Below are 17,515 nucleotides of genomic sequence, written 5' to 3' on the forward strand. Positions count from 1 at the left end.
ATGTACAATTGGGGCCTTAGAGATCGTTACTGTGTAGGCCAGTTACAAATCCAGACATTGAACTATAAAGAGAGAAGAAAGTGGCAAAAAGGATGTAACGTCGTCACTGAAAACACCTAAATCAGACACTAAACTTCTTTCTCCTCCGATTGCTGCGATGCGAAGATGTATATGCACGTCAAGGACGGAAATATAACATGTTAGGCTATTTAACCTGACGTTGACCTAATTTAAGCGTTGTTATTCGCCTTAGTGGATATTCATAACGCTTAACCCAACGCTAGTCCAGTGTTACTCCTTGAAATCGTGCATGGTTCCATTTCCCGTCCAGTAGAGCCAATGATGGGTAAAAGGAGTTCCCCTTAACATCGCCTCTCCACTAAAGGTTGTTCCGGGTAACGCAGGGAATTAAAGTTAAGCGATTTAGGTCAGTGGTGCGCAAACTGGGGGGTGCGACCCTTTGTTGGGGGGGGTGCAGCATTTACAGAGGCACCGCGATCAGAGTGCGAGGCCTCTGTAATTCTCTTACCGGCTTCAGTCCATGCGGCGCCAAATTACGCCGCGGGGTTGTGTCGTGACGTATGCCCACTAATTTTGTGTTCCAGAACCCAAGTAAGCTCTTACGGGATCGATAGACTGTTTTGGCGGTTAATGGAAAAGCACGCGGTTATGTTCTGGCTGATGTAATGGCCAACAGTTAGAAATGATAGTTTAAAAGGGTGGTCTTGCCTACGCAGTCAGGAACTGGCAAAGAAGGGAATTGAACCCTGGTGTTTCATGACTTGGCCTCTTCCATCACAGGAACTCATCGACTCACAGAACTCATGCTTCACGGAGTTTGTCTTTTGGTGGTCACAGTGACACACACAAACACACACACACCACAATGTCCGCGTAATGGGACAGTTGTAGAGTCCCGCAAACCAACCATTGGTTTTCAAAGAATGAAGTCATAGATAGCCCAGAAGAGAAAGATGCAGAGGTAAAGGAGGGTGTGGATGCCACGAGGTGGGCCACTGTTACAGAGATCCGTGTCACAGCAGCGTATCCTCACTCCTGGTAGCTCTTGCTGCTGGCAGTGACGGGACGTGGCACAACCACTCGTCAGGAGAATTCCCAGCACCACTGCAACAGGAAACAGCACCATTAGCACAACATGTCGTTCTACAGTGAACTGGCTGCACGAGTCAACTCGGTGCTCTGCAATGAGTGATGCTGTATAATGCTGTATAACAAACCATCAGGAGAGCTCAAAGACGTCATTTATACATTCATATTTTAAAGGTTACAAGTCTCATCCTCATATGTCACATTTACAGTTTTATCTGGGTTAAGTAAACTGGGGGGTAATGTATCTATGAAGACCCATTGTATTGTATTGTATGTCTTTATTTATATAGCGCCATTAATGTACATAGCGCTTCACAGTAGTAATACATGTGGTAATCAAATAAATAACAGATAATATAAATAACAGATCATGGGAATAAGTGCTTTAGACATAAAAGTAACATTAAGGAAGAGGAGTCCCTGCCCCGAGGAGCTTACAGTCTAATTGGTAGGTAGGGAGAACATAAAGAGACAGTAGGAGGGAGTTCTGGTAAGTGCGTCAGCAGGGGGCCAAGCTTTATGTATCATGTGTTCAGAATATCCACAGTGCTATTCATATGCTTCTTTAAGCAAGTGTGTCTTAAGGTGAGTCTTAAAGGTGGATAGAGAGGGTGCTAGTCGGGTACTGAGGGGAAGGGCATTCCAGAGGTGTGGGGCAGAAAGTGAGAAAGGTTTAAGGCGGGAGAGGGCTTAGATACAAAGGGGATAGAAAGAAGACATCCTTGAGAAGAACGCAAGAGTCGGGATGGTGCATAACGAGAAATTAGGGCAGAGATGTAAGGAGGGGCAGAAGAGTGTAAAGCTTTAAAAGTGAGGAGAAGAATGGAGTGTGAGATGTGGGATTTGATCGGAAGCCAGGAGAGGGATTTCATGAGGGGAGATGCTGAGACAGATCTAGGAAAGAGTAGCGTGACTGTGATGGTCCATGAGAACAGGGGTGCTCAACACCAGTCATCAAGACCCCCCCCCCCCCCTGAACAGGTCAAGTTTTATGGATATCCCAGCTTCAGCACAGGTGGCTCAATCAAAGACTGAGCCTCTGATTGAGCTACCTCTGCTGCGATTGAGCCACCTGTGCTGAAGCAGGGATATCCTGAAAACCTGACCTGTTGGGGGGGGGGGAGAGAGGCGGTCCTGAGGATAGGAGTGGAGAACCCTTGCGTTGCAGTACAGATGTAGCATGTCGCATGAGATACTGGAATAAGATGCATTATCTGGTAGAACAATATCAACAAGTGTCCATGGGATTCAATGGTCATTTTGGTGCATTATATCCCAATATTCCCCAACATATCACACCTGAGATTACAATGAACCCTGCGGCATGTTACAAAGTAGAAATGCTGTGCTTGAGTGCCGAGTATAAATCCCATTTAAAGCGCATTCATTTTTACATACTGGAAGCTATACATTTGTTAAAGGAAATATTTGAATGATAAATCCCTTCCGCTTCTCCTAAATATCCGTTTATTGGTGTAAATACCAGTTGTATTGCCTTCTTTAATGCATTGTGAGCAGGGCCGGCGCGTCCTTTAGGCGAACCTAGGTCGTCGCCTAGGGCGCAAATGTCCTAGGGGCGCATTAATAATAAATCGCACCCCCTGCAGCCCCGATAGCTCGCCCAGCGGCGGCACCCATAGGCACTAGCCCGTGTCTGCCGCCCTGCTTCTCCTTCAGAATCCAGCGTCAAATGACGCCGCGGACGTCACCAACGTGACATCGCGTGGCGTCTTGTTACCATGGTAACGCGATGTCACTTGCCGTCGCAACGTCACGGTTGCCATGGCAACAAGACGCCGTGTGACGTCGGTTGTGATGTCCGCGGCGTCATTGGACGCTGGATTCTGAAGGAGAAGCAGGGCGGCAGACACAGGCAAGTGCCTAAGGGCGGCGAAATACAACTGGGGCGCACATTTGACATTTCGCTTAAGGCGCATGAAATCCTGGTGCCCGCCCTGACTGTGAGGAATTAGATACACAGACACACAGCAGTGATACTGCTGACCTGTGAGTGTTTATGATTGTCACGGAAGACCAGGCCAGTTACACTTTTTTTATCCAGATCATACATTGAGCAAAACAAGATAATGAAATAAATTGTAGTTTATTCCCTTACAATAGGCATACACACAATGATACACAAAATACAGGCAAAAAGGCACACTTACTTGGGATCTGGGATAACAACCTAACTTTCCTAGGAGCAGGGAATCCTTAATTAAGGATTTTCCCGATACCAGTTGCAAAAAAGCAGGAAAGAAAATTCCAGGCAGCTTTAGCTGAAGCGGCCCTTTCTTGCTGGAAACTTAGAATCTGGAGAATCTTTAAACTTTGGAGAACTTTAAAACTTGGGAGAATCTGAAAATCTGAGCTGCGTAAGGGTTTTTAAAACCTCTCAGTTTCATTCACAAACTTACAGCCCAATCATAAGTGTGAGACATTTCTCAGTAGCCAATCAGAGCATGGCTCACCTGGCTGATGATGTCAGAGGCAGGGGGTGTGTTGAGCCAGCTTGAAAAAAACATGTGGGCTGGAAATATGAATCAGCCAATGGGAAATATTCCCACAAGCGGCAACTTCCCCCCAGCTAACCCCTTGCCGGCTCCGCTAAGTCTGGTGGGATCAAATGGAAATGCAAAGGGGGTCCCTTGATCTCAGGATGTCCTTCCCTCCTGCCCAAATGGTCTTGACACCTCCATATCCTGGTTTTCCTTTGAAGCCAGAAGGCGGGGTAGCCATCATGTCTCCTATGCAAATGGCTAAGGCTGACTGCATGATATTTATACATACAGTATAACACCCTCTGAACCTTACTTTAATAAAGTATAAACCTTGGGGACCCTAAACAGGTCAGGTTTTCCTATACTTAACAGGGGACTTCCATAACCCACAACCCAATACAAGCTCTGGGACACCTTCGCACTAACTGGGGTACCCCTATGTTACCTAGGGATCCCCGCAGCTACATGAACACGTTTCATCCCTGTGCCTCATTTTACTGTGCACAAAGCATACATGTATTTAACACACTTTGTTAATAAAATATACCTTGCACTTTTATACTGCTAAAATGTCTGTCTTTTTGATGATGAGGGATAGAATGAGAACTTGTACTTTTTTAGTCCCACTAGCCATATGCCTCACACACTGCAAAACCTGACTTTAGACTTTAACAAAACCTCACATTATATATAACTGGAGCACCCTCTGAACCCCTATACTGGGTTCAGGATGATCTGTGCATTAACTAGGCATCCCCCCTTATACTAGGGAACCCTTTACCATTCAGGGACACCTCACATCCCTATGCCCCTTTACCTTTCTGGTCTGTGCTGAAGCAGGGAACCCCTAATGGTGAGTCGCGAAAGCGTTTAAGGGGAGAGATTACTGAGACCATGTGTCTACATGCATCCAGGATTCCTGGGTACATTTTTAGGGGAACCAGCAACTCTGGGCCCTGGATAGATGGACACAATCTTACAACACTTTCTCCGCAAACCCCCCCTTGAAACTCATACCACAGCAATCTCTGCTTGCTGGCACTTCTGGAAAGGTAAAAACATATCAAATAATTACAGTACAATTACAGGTTATGCATGTACAAACCCTGAGCTCAAGAGCTGACACTCTATAAACCCAACACACGGATCATGGGTAACCAAACGGGCTTAACCCTTTATTGGATAGCCTGGCTACCCTTTACCGTCACAATGATACAGAAATGGAAGCTGTCATTTTAAATGTGCTATTTATGTATGTGGGAGGGTTTCAGGCACATCTTCAGCACTTCTACTTCACCCCTTAGCTACCAGAGGGAACAGCAATGTAACTCATATTAATGAAGCACCCATATATGCTTTCTGTGACACCTGATCGTGTTACGACTGCATGCAGCGTCCCCTGGCACTTACCGCTCTCGGTTTGAATGCAGAATCGCTGCTTGAACCCCTTGTGCGAATGGGAGCAGGTGATTACTTCCGGGCTGGTGCATCCTGTGTCCATGTACTTGGTGCCAGGGATAACATTGCAGCTGTAGCATTGGAGGCCGGACGCTAAGGCAAGGAGGCAGAGAAATGAGTGGAGAGGCCCCCTGTAGGATAACTGCTACAATGACAGGCAGGAGGGCCCTAACTACTGTACCCCAAAACATGAGGACTATGGCTCTTCATCCAAAAGAAAGGAGAAACAACAAATACAATTCTGCACTGGAACAAATAAGGATCGGCAATATGATCTTTTATTCCTAAACTCCATCCAAATCCTCCCACAAGGAAAGAGGAATACATTGATATTAAATTGCATGTTGTACCCCTGTATAATTACCCACACCAAATCCGTCCTGGATTGCGATGGCTTTGGTTACTTCTCGTTGATGTATGTGCTGTAGTTTTTTTTTTTTGTTTGTTTCATCTTTTTTCTAGCGGTCACCCATTGTGTTCATCATCGCTGGTGAATTGCATATTAACAGGGCCGACGAGGGGGGGGGGGGGAGGGGAGAAGCCGGTACAAATTACCGGGGCCCGGCGGCCGAGAAGGGGCTCCGGGGACCGACTATGTTGCATCGTTATTTGTCACTCCTTGCTGCCGCCCTCCTCCTCCTTGTGAACCGCCGCGTCAAATGACGTCACAGCATCGCGTAACCATGGCAACGTGACGCCACATTGGTGACATCTGCGGCGTCATTTGACGCTGCGGTTCAAAAGAAGGAGGGCGGCAGCAAGGAGGCGGCCGCCACAGCTAAGTCCGGGAGAGAAAAGAGCTGCTGGGGGGCCAGAAAAAAATATTTCACCGGGGCCCGAACCCGCTCTCGGCGGCCCTGCATGGTAATCCTGCGGATGTACGAGCATCGCTGTGCTTGAAATGTACACCCAGTAATACGCCAACATTTTCAATCGAATGTGAACACATATATAAAAAAGCCTTTTCCGAAAACTTCAATAAATGGAATAAATTCCACTTGGTTCTCATGGAAGAGGGCTGAAAAAACACAGCAAAACAATATGTTAACAGAGCCTCCAACATCATTAATATGTAGGAACCCAGTAACTGATCTGCATGCAATTGAACTCCATCCGGGGCCGGAGTTGTCCTTCTGTCCCCTAAGGGAGCAAAGGGGTTAAACAACCCCCCCCTCCCCCTCCCAATATTGAATCACATATCCTAAAAAAAAAAAAAAAATCAACTCCGTTACTTACCTACCCGGGAGATGAAAGCTACAGCAAAGGAAAGAAAGAAGACGTACGCCGACAAAGGCCATCGCATGTTGGGGACCGGTTATGGAGACCCCGTTTGCCTAGAAATAAGCATCACGGAGCCAAGCTGCAATTCAAAACCCAGCGTCTCATTGTGCTAGTTATTCAGCCAAATCGGGCTTTGCTTCATGGTCACGTAAACCTTCTTAAAAAGGACACGTGGATTATATCCGTTGGGAGGAAATAATCTTCCCGAATAAACCTCTCATTGCATCCTGTGTTCTGGTGGGGGGGGGGGGGTGTTTTTTTTGTTGGTGTGCGTGTCCAAATAAAATAGGGATATTTGTACACGTGTGAATATATTTCTTATTATTCTTACCGTCTAATATCCTTGTAAAGCACCGAACATCTAAATCGGCGCTGCACAAAATGAATGACATGTTGGTTGAACAGAATAAAACAAGATACAACACAGGGGTGATGGACAGAGAAGGAAACAAGGAGTCCATGGGCGAAAGAGTTTGCAGTCTAGAGTCGAGACTAGCACAGGTGATTGTTCTACTGAAAGGCTTTCTCTGTGGATGATTTCAGCCATGTACCAGCTCAATACCTTACAACTCAGTTGAGTAATAAGCCCTGTGCGTTGCACCGTTAGTCCAGCCCTCTCTAATGAAGGTTTAAGGCTAAATCTCCATCCTCTGATTCAGAAGGATTAGGAAGGGTTTCATGCTAACTCGAGCTTTTTCATTTCTACGTCTTCGTGGCTTCGGGGATGGGGGGGGGAGAGGGGGTTGTGGATAAGCGGGATGGGGGGGGGGAGGAAGGGAGAGAGAGAAGGCTGTTCACCGTCAACTGAGAATATTTTTGTCCAGTGATGTAATCTCTTCAAAAAAGGTTTTTGAGAAAACACAGAACTAATGTATTCCTAATCCATCCTACAGCGACCTGTACTGTGTGGTTGATTTCTCTTGCAGAGAAGGGGTTAATCTGATTCAGTGCTGTTTTTTTAAACTTTCTTTACATTTTTCCTATAATCCACATTTAAAGCAGCAGTCTGTGCTGCTTGAGATGCATGTATGCATGCGTGTTATCTTCTGCGTCAGCCCTTGTAGATTGACTGCTAGATGAAGGCCTCCTCAACGATCTACCAGGCACTGTGGTTGCATATGCGCGCAAATATGTGTGTGTCTATATATACACGTGTGTGTGCATATATCTCTGTGTACACAAGCACACACACACACACACACACACAAACACAAACACAATTACCTGAAGCGCTGTAGCAGCACCAGGAAATATCCGCCTGTGACTCGCCCCAGTGTCCAATAAAAAGTTGTAACATCGGGAGATTTGAAGCTTTTTGTGTCATCACAGACAGAAAAAAAGTGACAAATTTCTCAGGAGCTGGAGGGGGGTGGGCGGGGTGGGCGTGTCAACACTATACAAAAGTAAGGTTAAAAATCAATGTACAGTACAAATAGTGATGTGCTAGAATGTACAAACAGGGCTCCCAGATGAGATGTGTTAAAGGTACACATCTTACTTTTGATATTTTCTTTCACAAGTACAGGCTGATACCGTGTGAGCTCGTACACTACACAAGTAGGGTAGAAGTGATGCCTTTGAGCAAACTTGTGATTTAAAAGGAGTGATAGCTTTTAGGACGGACGGGAAGGCGTGGCTGTGACATCACACAGCTGGTTCGCCCTCATTGGCGGAGCCACTCACCTGACCCGGCCATCGCGCAACAAAATCAAATATTTTGTCGTGCGAAAAATCGCCTGCAACGTCGCTCTCGCGCGCACTATGGCCGTCCTCATTGAGGTGCGGCCTTTTGTTTTGCGGCGCACGTGCCCTCGCTCTCACCATAGCCGCAGCCTTAGATTACTAAGGTATCCATTGTTACAGTTTGCAGCTCAAACTGCTGGGAACATTGGCAACATAATATCACAAACAGGAAAGTGTTGCAAAGATCTTGCACTGCTGGGGAGGTGGCTAAAGCCTGCTAAAGAATTCAAAGGATGCTCATTATAATATTATACAAATGTAGTAAATATTATCTAATACTACAGAACTGATTTAAAAAAAACACGTACGATATTGCGTGGGTTGCTTCTTTAAACGTCACTAGTCTGGTAGTTTGCTACATCTAAAATGATACTCTTGGGAATATAGAGGCGTATTGATGATCCTGTTACAATGCATCTGATGCAACCAAACACTGCAAAGCTTGTTGCCTAAGGCCGCGCTTATGGTAGCGGCAATATGTGCCATCGCCATAGCGATAGTTGAACTTCAGTTTCAGGAGACCTCTGGAGGCGTGGCCATGAGTGGTTCGCCCTCATTGGCTGAACTGCTCACGTGACGCTGATGTCACAAAGACAAAATCCCATGACTTCCGCGATTCCGGTCGCCATGTTGATACGCAGCGCCGTCGCGTCCACTGTGGGCAACCGCGGCCTTAGGCCGTGATTAAAGTTGCCCCACGCATGATGTCAGGTGCGCCTGCCGCTCGCGTGAAACCTGCACTGAGGTCTGCGGCGGCGGAGAGGCATGTCGCAGGCGTGGTCGTGACGCCACGCGAGTGGTTCGCCCCAATGGGCTGAACCGCACACGTGGCCCGGCTGTCGCGCGGCAAAGACAAAAGTCTTTGTTTTCCCGAGATTTGTGCTCTAAGGGCGGCCTCTAGGAGAAGAGGCTTGTTGTGTGCATGCGTGTGCCGACGCTGCCACTATACACGGGGCCGTAGGCACCTATAGATCAAAAACATAAGAGTTAAATTAGGATGGGTAAGCGTGATAAAGCATACAAAGTACAGCAAAGTCTTCCACAAGTCACCACAAACACATTTCATTCACCCCATTGTCATGCCATACCGCAGTTACGCTGCAGGGAAGGATTCTGGGTAGTTTGTATAGTGCCAAAGAAAAGTCACATTGAAACATTTTCTTTCGCTTTTCTCTTTTTGACACAGACATTGCACTCTCTACGCTGAACTACGGACCTGATGCATTTGTACATAGTACTGAACCCCCCAAAAATGGGAAAAATACAAAACCTGAAAGGATTCATTAAAAATCATTGTAACTACATAGGTCTCAATCCTCTTATAGAGGATATAAAAATGGCATCCTGCTGAAAATGAAAAGGCTTACATTATCATTGTATAAAACATGTATACTAAAATCAGACCGGGAGAACTGCTTCTAAACAACAAAGTGGCAAATCTAGTGTATAAATGATTACATACGTATTTTTTTTATTAGAGTAAATGAGCGCGTCAGTATTAGCCGATACGTTTTTTATTTGGATGAACAATTGTCTGTTTATATACCTTCTGCAATGCATTCTCCACATAGCCTATCTTAGGCCTGGGACATAGTACAGCAGACCGTGCTGAGCCGCGTTGAGCAGATGCACTTACCCCCTGCATCTGTGATCAGCGCGGCTTTAGCAGCCGCTTCCGCATGCGTGCGGAGGCTCAGAAATTTTCAGCAGACAGGCTTGTTTGAATTTCGGCCCTGAGCAGAGCAGAGGAGCTTATTATCTGTTTTATTACATCTGTGTTAAACTCATGGAATCTTTCTAAGGCCAAGTTTATAGTACTTGCTACGGCGACAGCAACGTTGCGCAGCGCCGAATCAAGTACACGTTGTCCGTCACGGGTGCCCATATTAGGCGTGACCGTGTGACGTCAGCCGGCGTGATCGCTGGAAGCCAGAAGATTTTGATATTTCCAGCGATCGAGGGGTGACGTCACGGGCACGTGAGCGGTTCAGCCAATGAGGGTGAACCGCTCACGGCCACGCCCCCCCCAGTCGCGATCTCTGGTCTCTTGAGTGCAGGAATCGCTGTGTGGCGGCGACAGATGATGTCACACGGTCGCGTCGCTGTCGCCCCGAATATAAACTCGGCCTGAATCAGAATTGCTTCACCTGAGGAAGAGAGGAGAACTCTCGAAAACTTGTCTTAAAATATCAATTGTTAGTCAAAATAAAAAAAAAGGTATCATCTAATACTGATTTATTCGCAACTGGACTAACACGGCTATTTATTTATAAAATGCTTTACCAGGAGGTAATACATTGAGAGTTACCTCTCGTTTTCAAGTATGCCCTGGGCACAGAGTTATGATGACAAATACTTGGTTACAAATACATAGTTACATTAAATAACTGGGTCATACATTATATATAAAGACATTGCATGAACAGTTAAAGATAATATATATTATAGGCGTATGGAACAGTTACAGACCAGGTTAAAATGTGAGACAGCTTTAGTTTTGAAAGAACTTAGACTGGCGGCGGTGATAGTCTCCGGTAGACTGTTCCAGTTTTGGGGTGCACAGTAAGAGGAGGAGCGGCCGGATACTTTGCTGAACCTTGGGACCATGAACCGTCTTTTGGAGTCAGATCTCAGATGTTAAGTGCTGCGTGTGGTAGGGGTGAGGAGCTTGTTCAGATAGACGGGTAGCTTGCCCAGAAAGTATTTGGAGGCAAGACAGGAAAGGTGAACTTTGCGCCTAGACTCAAGTGACGGCCAATCTAGTTCTGTGAGCATTTCGCTGTGATGTGTGTTGTAGTTACATTGGAGGACAAAATGGCATATTGAGTTGTAGAGGGTGTCTAGTTTGCCAAGGTGCGTTTGGGGTGCTGTGCCATATACTGTGTCCCCATAGTCTATAATTGGCATCAGCATCTGCTGTGAGATGCGCTTTCTGACTAGCGGGCTTAGGGAGGATTTGCTCCTTTAAAGTACACCTAGTTTGGCAAAAGTTTGGATTTCTATTAATTCATAAATATTTTCAGAAATCTAATTTCATGGTGCTTTATTTTCTGCAGTCAAATAAGCCATGTATCACTTAAATCAGGGGTGCTCAACTCTAATCCCCAAGCCCTCCTCCCCCCCCAGGTCAGGTTTTCAGGATATCCCTGCGTCAGCACCGGTGGCTCAATCAGTCCCTGCTTCAGCAGAGATCGCTCAATCAGGGGCTGCTTTTGACTGAGCATCTGAAGCTGGGATATCCTGAAAACCTGACCTGTTGGGGGAGCTTGAGAACTGGAGCTGAGCACCCCTGACTCGGATAACAGGACTATACAGAAGTTTTATATACTACCTAGAAACACAGAAAATGGGCAGCAGATATGGTCCCCCTCTTCTATGTTGCTACATGGTGTAAAGCCCCTCACCCCATCCACCCATATTTAAGATACATTTCTGTCTAGTACACGAGAATGTAAACTGCTTCACTGCATTAACCTCCACTACCTCTGCTGGGAAGCTGTTCCATGGACCCACCACCCTTTTAGGCACACTATTATATGCCCGCCTTTCTTTCAACGCATATGTTGAGATCTTTTAGTCTTTCCTTATAAGATTTGTGATACAAATCAATCCAACATTGTACTGCTCTCCTTCGCCCCTCCTTGAGGTTCAGGCATGACCACTTAAAAGCATATGACACTTGGCACTGCCATTCTTCCCCGCTAAATGGGGACCGTCTTAAATAGATCGGCTCTCGCAAATCCTCCTTATAGTTCTACAGCTGCATGGAAGACGCTCTGCTTCCAGTCTTAAGCCAATGTGTAATCTGCTGCAGCGTTCAGTTATCCCTCCAAAGATTTGCATTAGCTCCTAATACGTCTCTGAACATGGATATGCAGTATGAATAAGTCCCGAGTGCCTGGAATTTACGAATTTGCTATCCTGTCCGGCTTAACCCTTTGAGTGCCCGAGGCACGAGGACGGGTACTCCGGGGCGTAGTAAAGGGGTAATCAACTGCAGTCCTCAAGACCCCCTCCTCCTCCCACCCCTCCAACAGGTCAAGTTTTAAGGCTATCCCTGCTGCAGCACAGGTGGTGCATACCTCATGCGCAAAGAGCTGGGGGGGGGGGGGGGGGACAGTCTTTCTTCCGTTTCTTCCAACAATAGCCACAGTGGTCCCTTGACCGCATGGAGCCGGAGGGGTCGTGGCACTCGGGCACCATGACAGCTCCGGCACTCAAAAGGTTAAAAGCAGCATTCCAAGTAAAAACATCTAAAAACAATATATTAATATATGGGTACGAAGTAAGGTGTCCCTGGGAACCTTAATTTCAGCTCTGTTGACCCCCTGCTTCCCGTGACACTTAACGCCATAGGTGCTGCCTGTACTTCTTGGTTATTAAATCTCCTGCAACGCGCCTTCCAAAAGGAAATGACGCAGCGGATTCCGATTGGCTCCCGTTCCGCTCAGGATTTAAACCTCCATAATGTTTAATGCTACAAGGGGCACCTGGGAGGTACATATCTCAGGAACAAGGGGGTCCCCGGAGAGTAAAAGAACAGGGTTCAGCTCCAATCTATAAGGGGGGGAGCCCTAGGCCACCCCAACCTTTAACCCCACCACTCCCCTCTCTTGACCACACTTTATATATTCTTTTACTGCTTGCTTGAAGAAAAGAAAAACAGCATGGTAATATTTATTGCCATTAGTATATTGTAAACTAATAATAATAATTGGACCCTGACAGTTTCTCTAAATAATGTAACAGGGTTGCCCTCTCATGCAACACCAATTCTCCCATTTATATAGGACATGCACCTTTAATGCGGGACAATATAAGTGTTATTATGTCCATATAGACTGTATTTAAAAGCAGTGAGAATGCCACTGTACTAGATAGCACAATGTGAATCCATAATGAGGCGCCCCCTTTAAACTGAACTGATCATAGATTCTAAATTCAACAAACCTCGTGGGGGCGCAGCGGACACGCTGCTTCCGGGTACGTGCCAATCCCAACATGGCTGACCGTCCACCTAGATATAGAATCGTCAATGTCTACTGTTGGCCCCGCCTTCTTCACAGTCATTGGGCCCTTCTATGCATAAATTAAATAGTAGCAGGCTCGGTGAATCCTGACATTCTACATGGAACATTTTACTTTGAAGTCTGCAGAAAATGTGTAAAACGAAGACTTCGGATGCTTTAACCAACACATATATTATTTAATGATATAATTATTCAAACATGTATTGAATGTAATTACTCTCTCTAATCTGAAGGAATCACGAAATGACAAGACATATAATCGTTTCAGGCTGAGAGCAGAATTGTGTTGTATGAAAGGAGAGAAGGTTAGCACTCCCCTTGACAAGGATGGAAGAGGTCCCAGTGGCCTTTACAACACATATACGGTTAAGGCATTGCCACTTACTTCGTGGCATCTCTAACCAAGTTTTTTTATTAAAATAAAATGAATATACAATACGGTGATAATGCTTTCCAGTTCCTGTATCACACATAAACTATCATTACCATCACTCTGCCTGTGCGTACGCTGAAAAGGAATGGTACTTTCATTCCATACTAAGAAAAGCAAAACGGTTATTATGATTTATAATGCAGTTCATTAGGATTTGTGATTGGCACATCCTATGCCTTAGTCCAGGGGTAAGTAAACTGGGGGGGGGGGGCACAACGTTTTCTATGGGGGACGCCAAACCGAGCCCCGCGCTCACGGAGGCCCGGCACTCTTCCCCACCGCGTTTAAACCGACTGCCGGGGGAGAGCGCGAGGCCTCTGTTCTGTAGCTTCCTTTTACCTTCTATCCGGCTTCTCCTCCTGCATGTTCTGATAGGGAAGGCGGGTCGCCATGGCAGCACGACGTCACATGACGCCGCGACGTCACAGAGATGCCGGAGAGCAGGTAAGAGGGGGGAGGGGGCGACAAAACGTTTGCGCACCCTTGCCTTAGGCTGAGCTCACGTGGCGGCGTCGCTACGTGAGCGTGCGTCCGTGCGCACTTAAGACTCTTACCCGATTGTGTAAGGTAGTTCCTTAAGTGCCCGCGGCGCTGCGCGCGTAGACGTCAGCGCGCCGGAAGTAAGCTGGGCCTCAGCTTCCGGTGCGCGCTGACTTTGGAATCTTGGCGTGGGACACAGCCGGGCCTGGCCTGACCAAAGGTCGGCCCCAGCTTGCAGCACCGGTCACCGGGCCTGGCCTGGCCTTACCATCCCCAAGGCAAGTCTACTTTTAATATGTATTGGGGGGGGGAGGGAGTAGGGGTCTTTTTATATGTATTGGGGTGGGTGTTTTTTTTTTAATATGTATTGGGGGGAGTGTGGTTTCTTTTTAATATGGAATGGGAAGGAGTGGGGGTCTTTTTAATATGGAATGGGGGGAGTGGGGGTCTTTTTAATATGGAATGGGGGGGAGTGGTGGTCTTTTTAATATGGAATGGGGGGTTGGTATGTATTTTGTGGTGGGGTATGGAGTTAGAATGGGGTAATTGGCGGAAGGTGGGGGCGAGTGAGAGGAGAGAGGGGTGAGGGAGGGAGTGAAGAAAAGAGGGAGTAGGAGTAGAGACGCAGGGGAGAGAAATACATGTGAGGCGGGAGGGAGGCGAGTGAGACAGAGAGGAGAGAAAGAAATGGGAAGATGGTGGGAAATAGAGGTGTGAAATGGGGGGGAGGGGGCTTGCAATACTGCCGACACGGGGGGCGGACATAACTCTAGTCTTGGTCCCCGCAAAATCTGATCAGATGCATTGTAAATTCTTCTGTATTTGGTTAAGCTTCCTTGGGCTGCCCCCCGATTAAGTATGACAAAGCTATTTTATGTCCGGGAGGAAATATTCTTCACCCGTAGAAATGAGTAGTATTTCTGGATTCGGGGGACTAAAACCCCACCATATTGCCTTACACCAGTGGTGCTCAAACTGAGCCTTTCAAAATTAATTTTAGATAACTCTATTCCCTGCTCTCTGCATTTTGTATTGCTAAAGAAAAAAAAATTTGATCAAAAGAACTAAGTAGGATGGTTCCTTCAAATTATTAAAAGAGCATTTCTGCCATGGCTGATTTATGAGACTCTCAACACGCAAGGACACCCACCTATAAACCAGTCCAATAGTCTCCAGTGAAGACCTTCTCCGTTTCCCGGGTCGCCCAGGGAAGCAGCCAACCAAAAAAGTATAAGATACAGAGGGGTATAATTGGATATTAAGTATATGTATGTATATATTTACTTATTTTTGCCATTGGTCATTCATTGTGTATTTTTATAATGTAATATGTGCTCATCGGGAATGTTATAGCATTCCTCCCCATCCCCTTTTTTATTTCTGTACCACCCACCCCCCCCCCCTTCCCCTCACACAACTGTTGGAAAAACTTAATAAAAAACTTAAGTATAAAAAAACAGCATTTCCTTCAAGAAGTGAATAAAATGCTAGGTGGGAAGCAAGGGGGCTCCGGAGCTGAATCTCTGTCTGCTTCCCGAAATACTTAATTCTCTAGTCTAGGTGATGCCGGAATCTCATTCATGTTTAAAGGTCCCACTGCACATGGGCTAATAGACAGCAGCTTCCTATTGGCTCCTGTGCTGCAAGAGATTTGATCCGCCATGTTACATGCTCAGCCAGTGCTGCTACTAGCATCACCTTCGGCGTTAAGTACCCCTGGAAGTAAGGAGTCCCTGGAGTTGAAATGAATGGGTTTAGACTCCCACCTAATACAAAACAAAAACCCCTAGGCAGAAATCCACTCCATTTAAGTAGTTCATAGTTCACCCTTTGTCACACTCCTGACGAAGCCATTGACAGCTTGTTGAGCTGGGCGAAACGCGTAGAGTGGTGTTTTGGTCTAGTGAGGGATCCGTAGCTGTACCTTCCACTGAGCAGTGACGTCACAAGCACCGGAGGAGAAACGGAGCTGAGTGTTCCAGGCTGCAGACGGCTGATATCCAGAGCCAGAGAGGAGGCGGTGAGATCGGAAAAAAAACCCTAGAATCACTGTGATTGTGATAAATGCATTTTTAATTCTGGCACATTGTAAGTGCACATTTTATATGCTTATATTCATTTTATAAAGTTTTTGGAAAGACAGATCGCGCTATGTAGCTTTGTTTCCTCCCCTATGTACACCATGGTTACCCTGACGAGATAAGCCTGGAGGGATATCCACAATACACAGCTACTACCTGGGGTGGCAGCCCAATCTGCCTACTGCATACTTACCACTTACATCTTGTGAGTAGATAGACCGACAGAGCCAAGATAATGTCATTATATTTTCATCATAGTCTCAACGTCTGCACTTAAATTTGCACTGTTTTCTGTTTTTTATTTCCCTATATTTTGCTCCTCCTGGATTGTTTGAAATACATCTTTCTACTTGGAACCCTGGAAACAGGTTCTACCAGAGGGTTTGAGCAGGGTTTATTATTTGAGCACCTATATTAATTAATATTACACTTGAACGTATCACTATTGTATGTATTTAAGTTGTTAGCGCCTTATATTCACTTATTCACAATAGTAGGTTTGCTGTTGTACAATCCTATTTTGACATTTCCAGCACTTTCAGATTTTCCTAAGAAGCCCCTACTGCCGAAGAGCCTTAACTCTGCTTTTATTCCTGAGTTGCAAGGTACATCATCCTCAGGTTTCGAAATCTCTGTACAGTACAACATCATCTCTGAAGAACCCTAAATGTTGGGTCTTCCTATAAAGTATGACATCCTGCAAGGGATCCAAAAGTAAAGTAAAAGGGATGCTCTGTCTAGCTTTCTGCAAATCAGTTTCACACCAACAGTATCAACCCTGCTTCACTTTTAAGTATGATGAGGCATAACCCATCTGTGTCTGTGATTATAAAGCTACACTGAAATGCACGGTTCCACTGTATTATGTAATAGCTTTCTACAATTTACATGTATAATTATAGCCATTATTTTCAAATGATCATAATATTGCATGGAACCCTCTAGCGATGCTTGCATAACCCAAGGGTTCCTAGGAAACCTGGTTGAAAACCACTGATCCAGAGGAAGGCCAACAAAAAGCCCCAGTGAAATATCATCTAATTATATATCATAAGGGGACAAGTAAATTCCTTCCTGAATCCAAATATTGGCAATCAGATTACTCCCTGAACATCCGTCCCATGTTTACTTATTTGGTATATCTCTGTACTTTTCCTTTCTAAAAAGATGTCCAACCTTTTTTTGAAGATATCTGTTGTATCTGCCATCACAGTCTCTATGGGTAATGAATCCCACATTGTAACTGCCCTTACAGTAGAGAACATTTTCCTTTGTTGCTGGGGAAATCTCCTTTCTTCCAACTTTAAGGGATGACACCATGTCGTTTATACTGCCCTTGGGATGAACCGTTCTTTGAAAGCTCCTTGTACTGTCCCCGAATATATTTGTATATAGTTA

The 17,515-nt window shown here is 45.8% G+C and overlaps 1 non-coding gene across 1 annotated transcript; it reads left to right on the plus strand.

The window, feature by feature from the left end:
- The first annotated feature begins 13,406 nt into the window (after window positions 1-13,406).
- Window positions 13,407-13,536, plus strand: LOC142472473 (U6atac minor spliceosomal RNA). Its single transcript, XR_012789722.1, has one exon. It is a non-coding gene; the product is annotated as a U6atac minor spliceosomal RNA (small nuclear RNA).
- Window positions 13,537-17,515: the final 3,979 nt, after the last annotated feature.

Source organism: Ascaphus truei, chromosome 21, assembly GCF_040206685.1.
Source record: "Ascaphus truei isolate aAscTru1 chromosome 21, aAscTru1.hap1, whole genome shotgun sequence".
In the NCBI taxonomy this organism is placed as follows: Eukaryota; Metazoa; Chordata; class Amphibia; order Anura; family Ascaphidae; genus Ascaphus; species Ascaphus truei.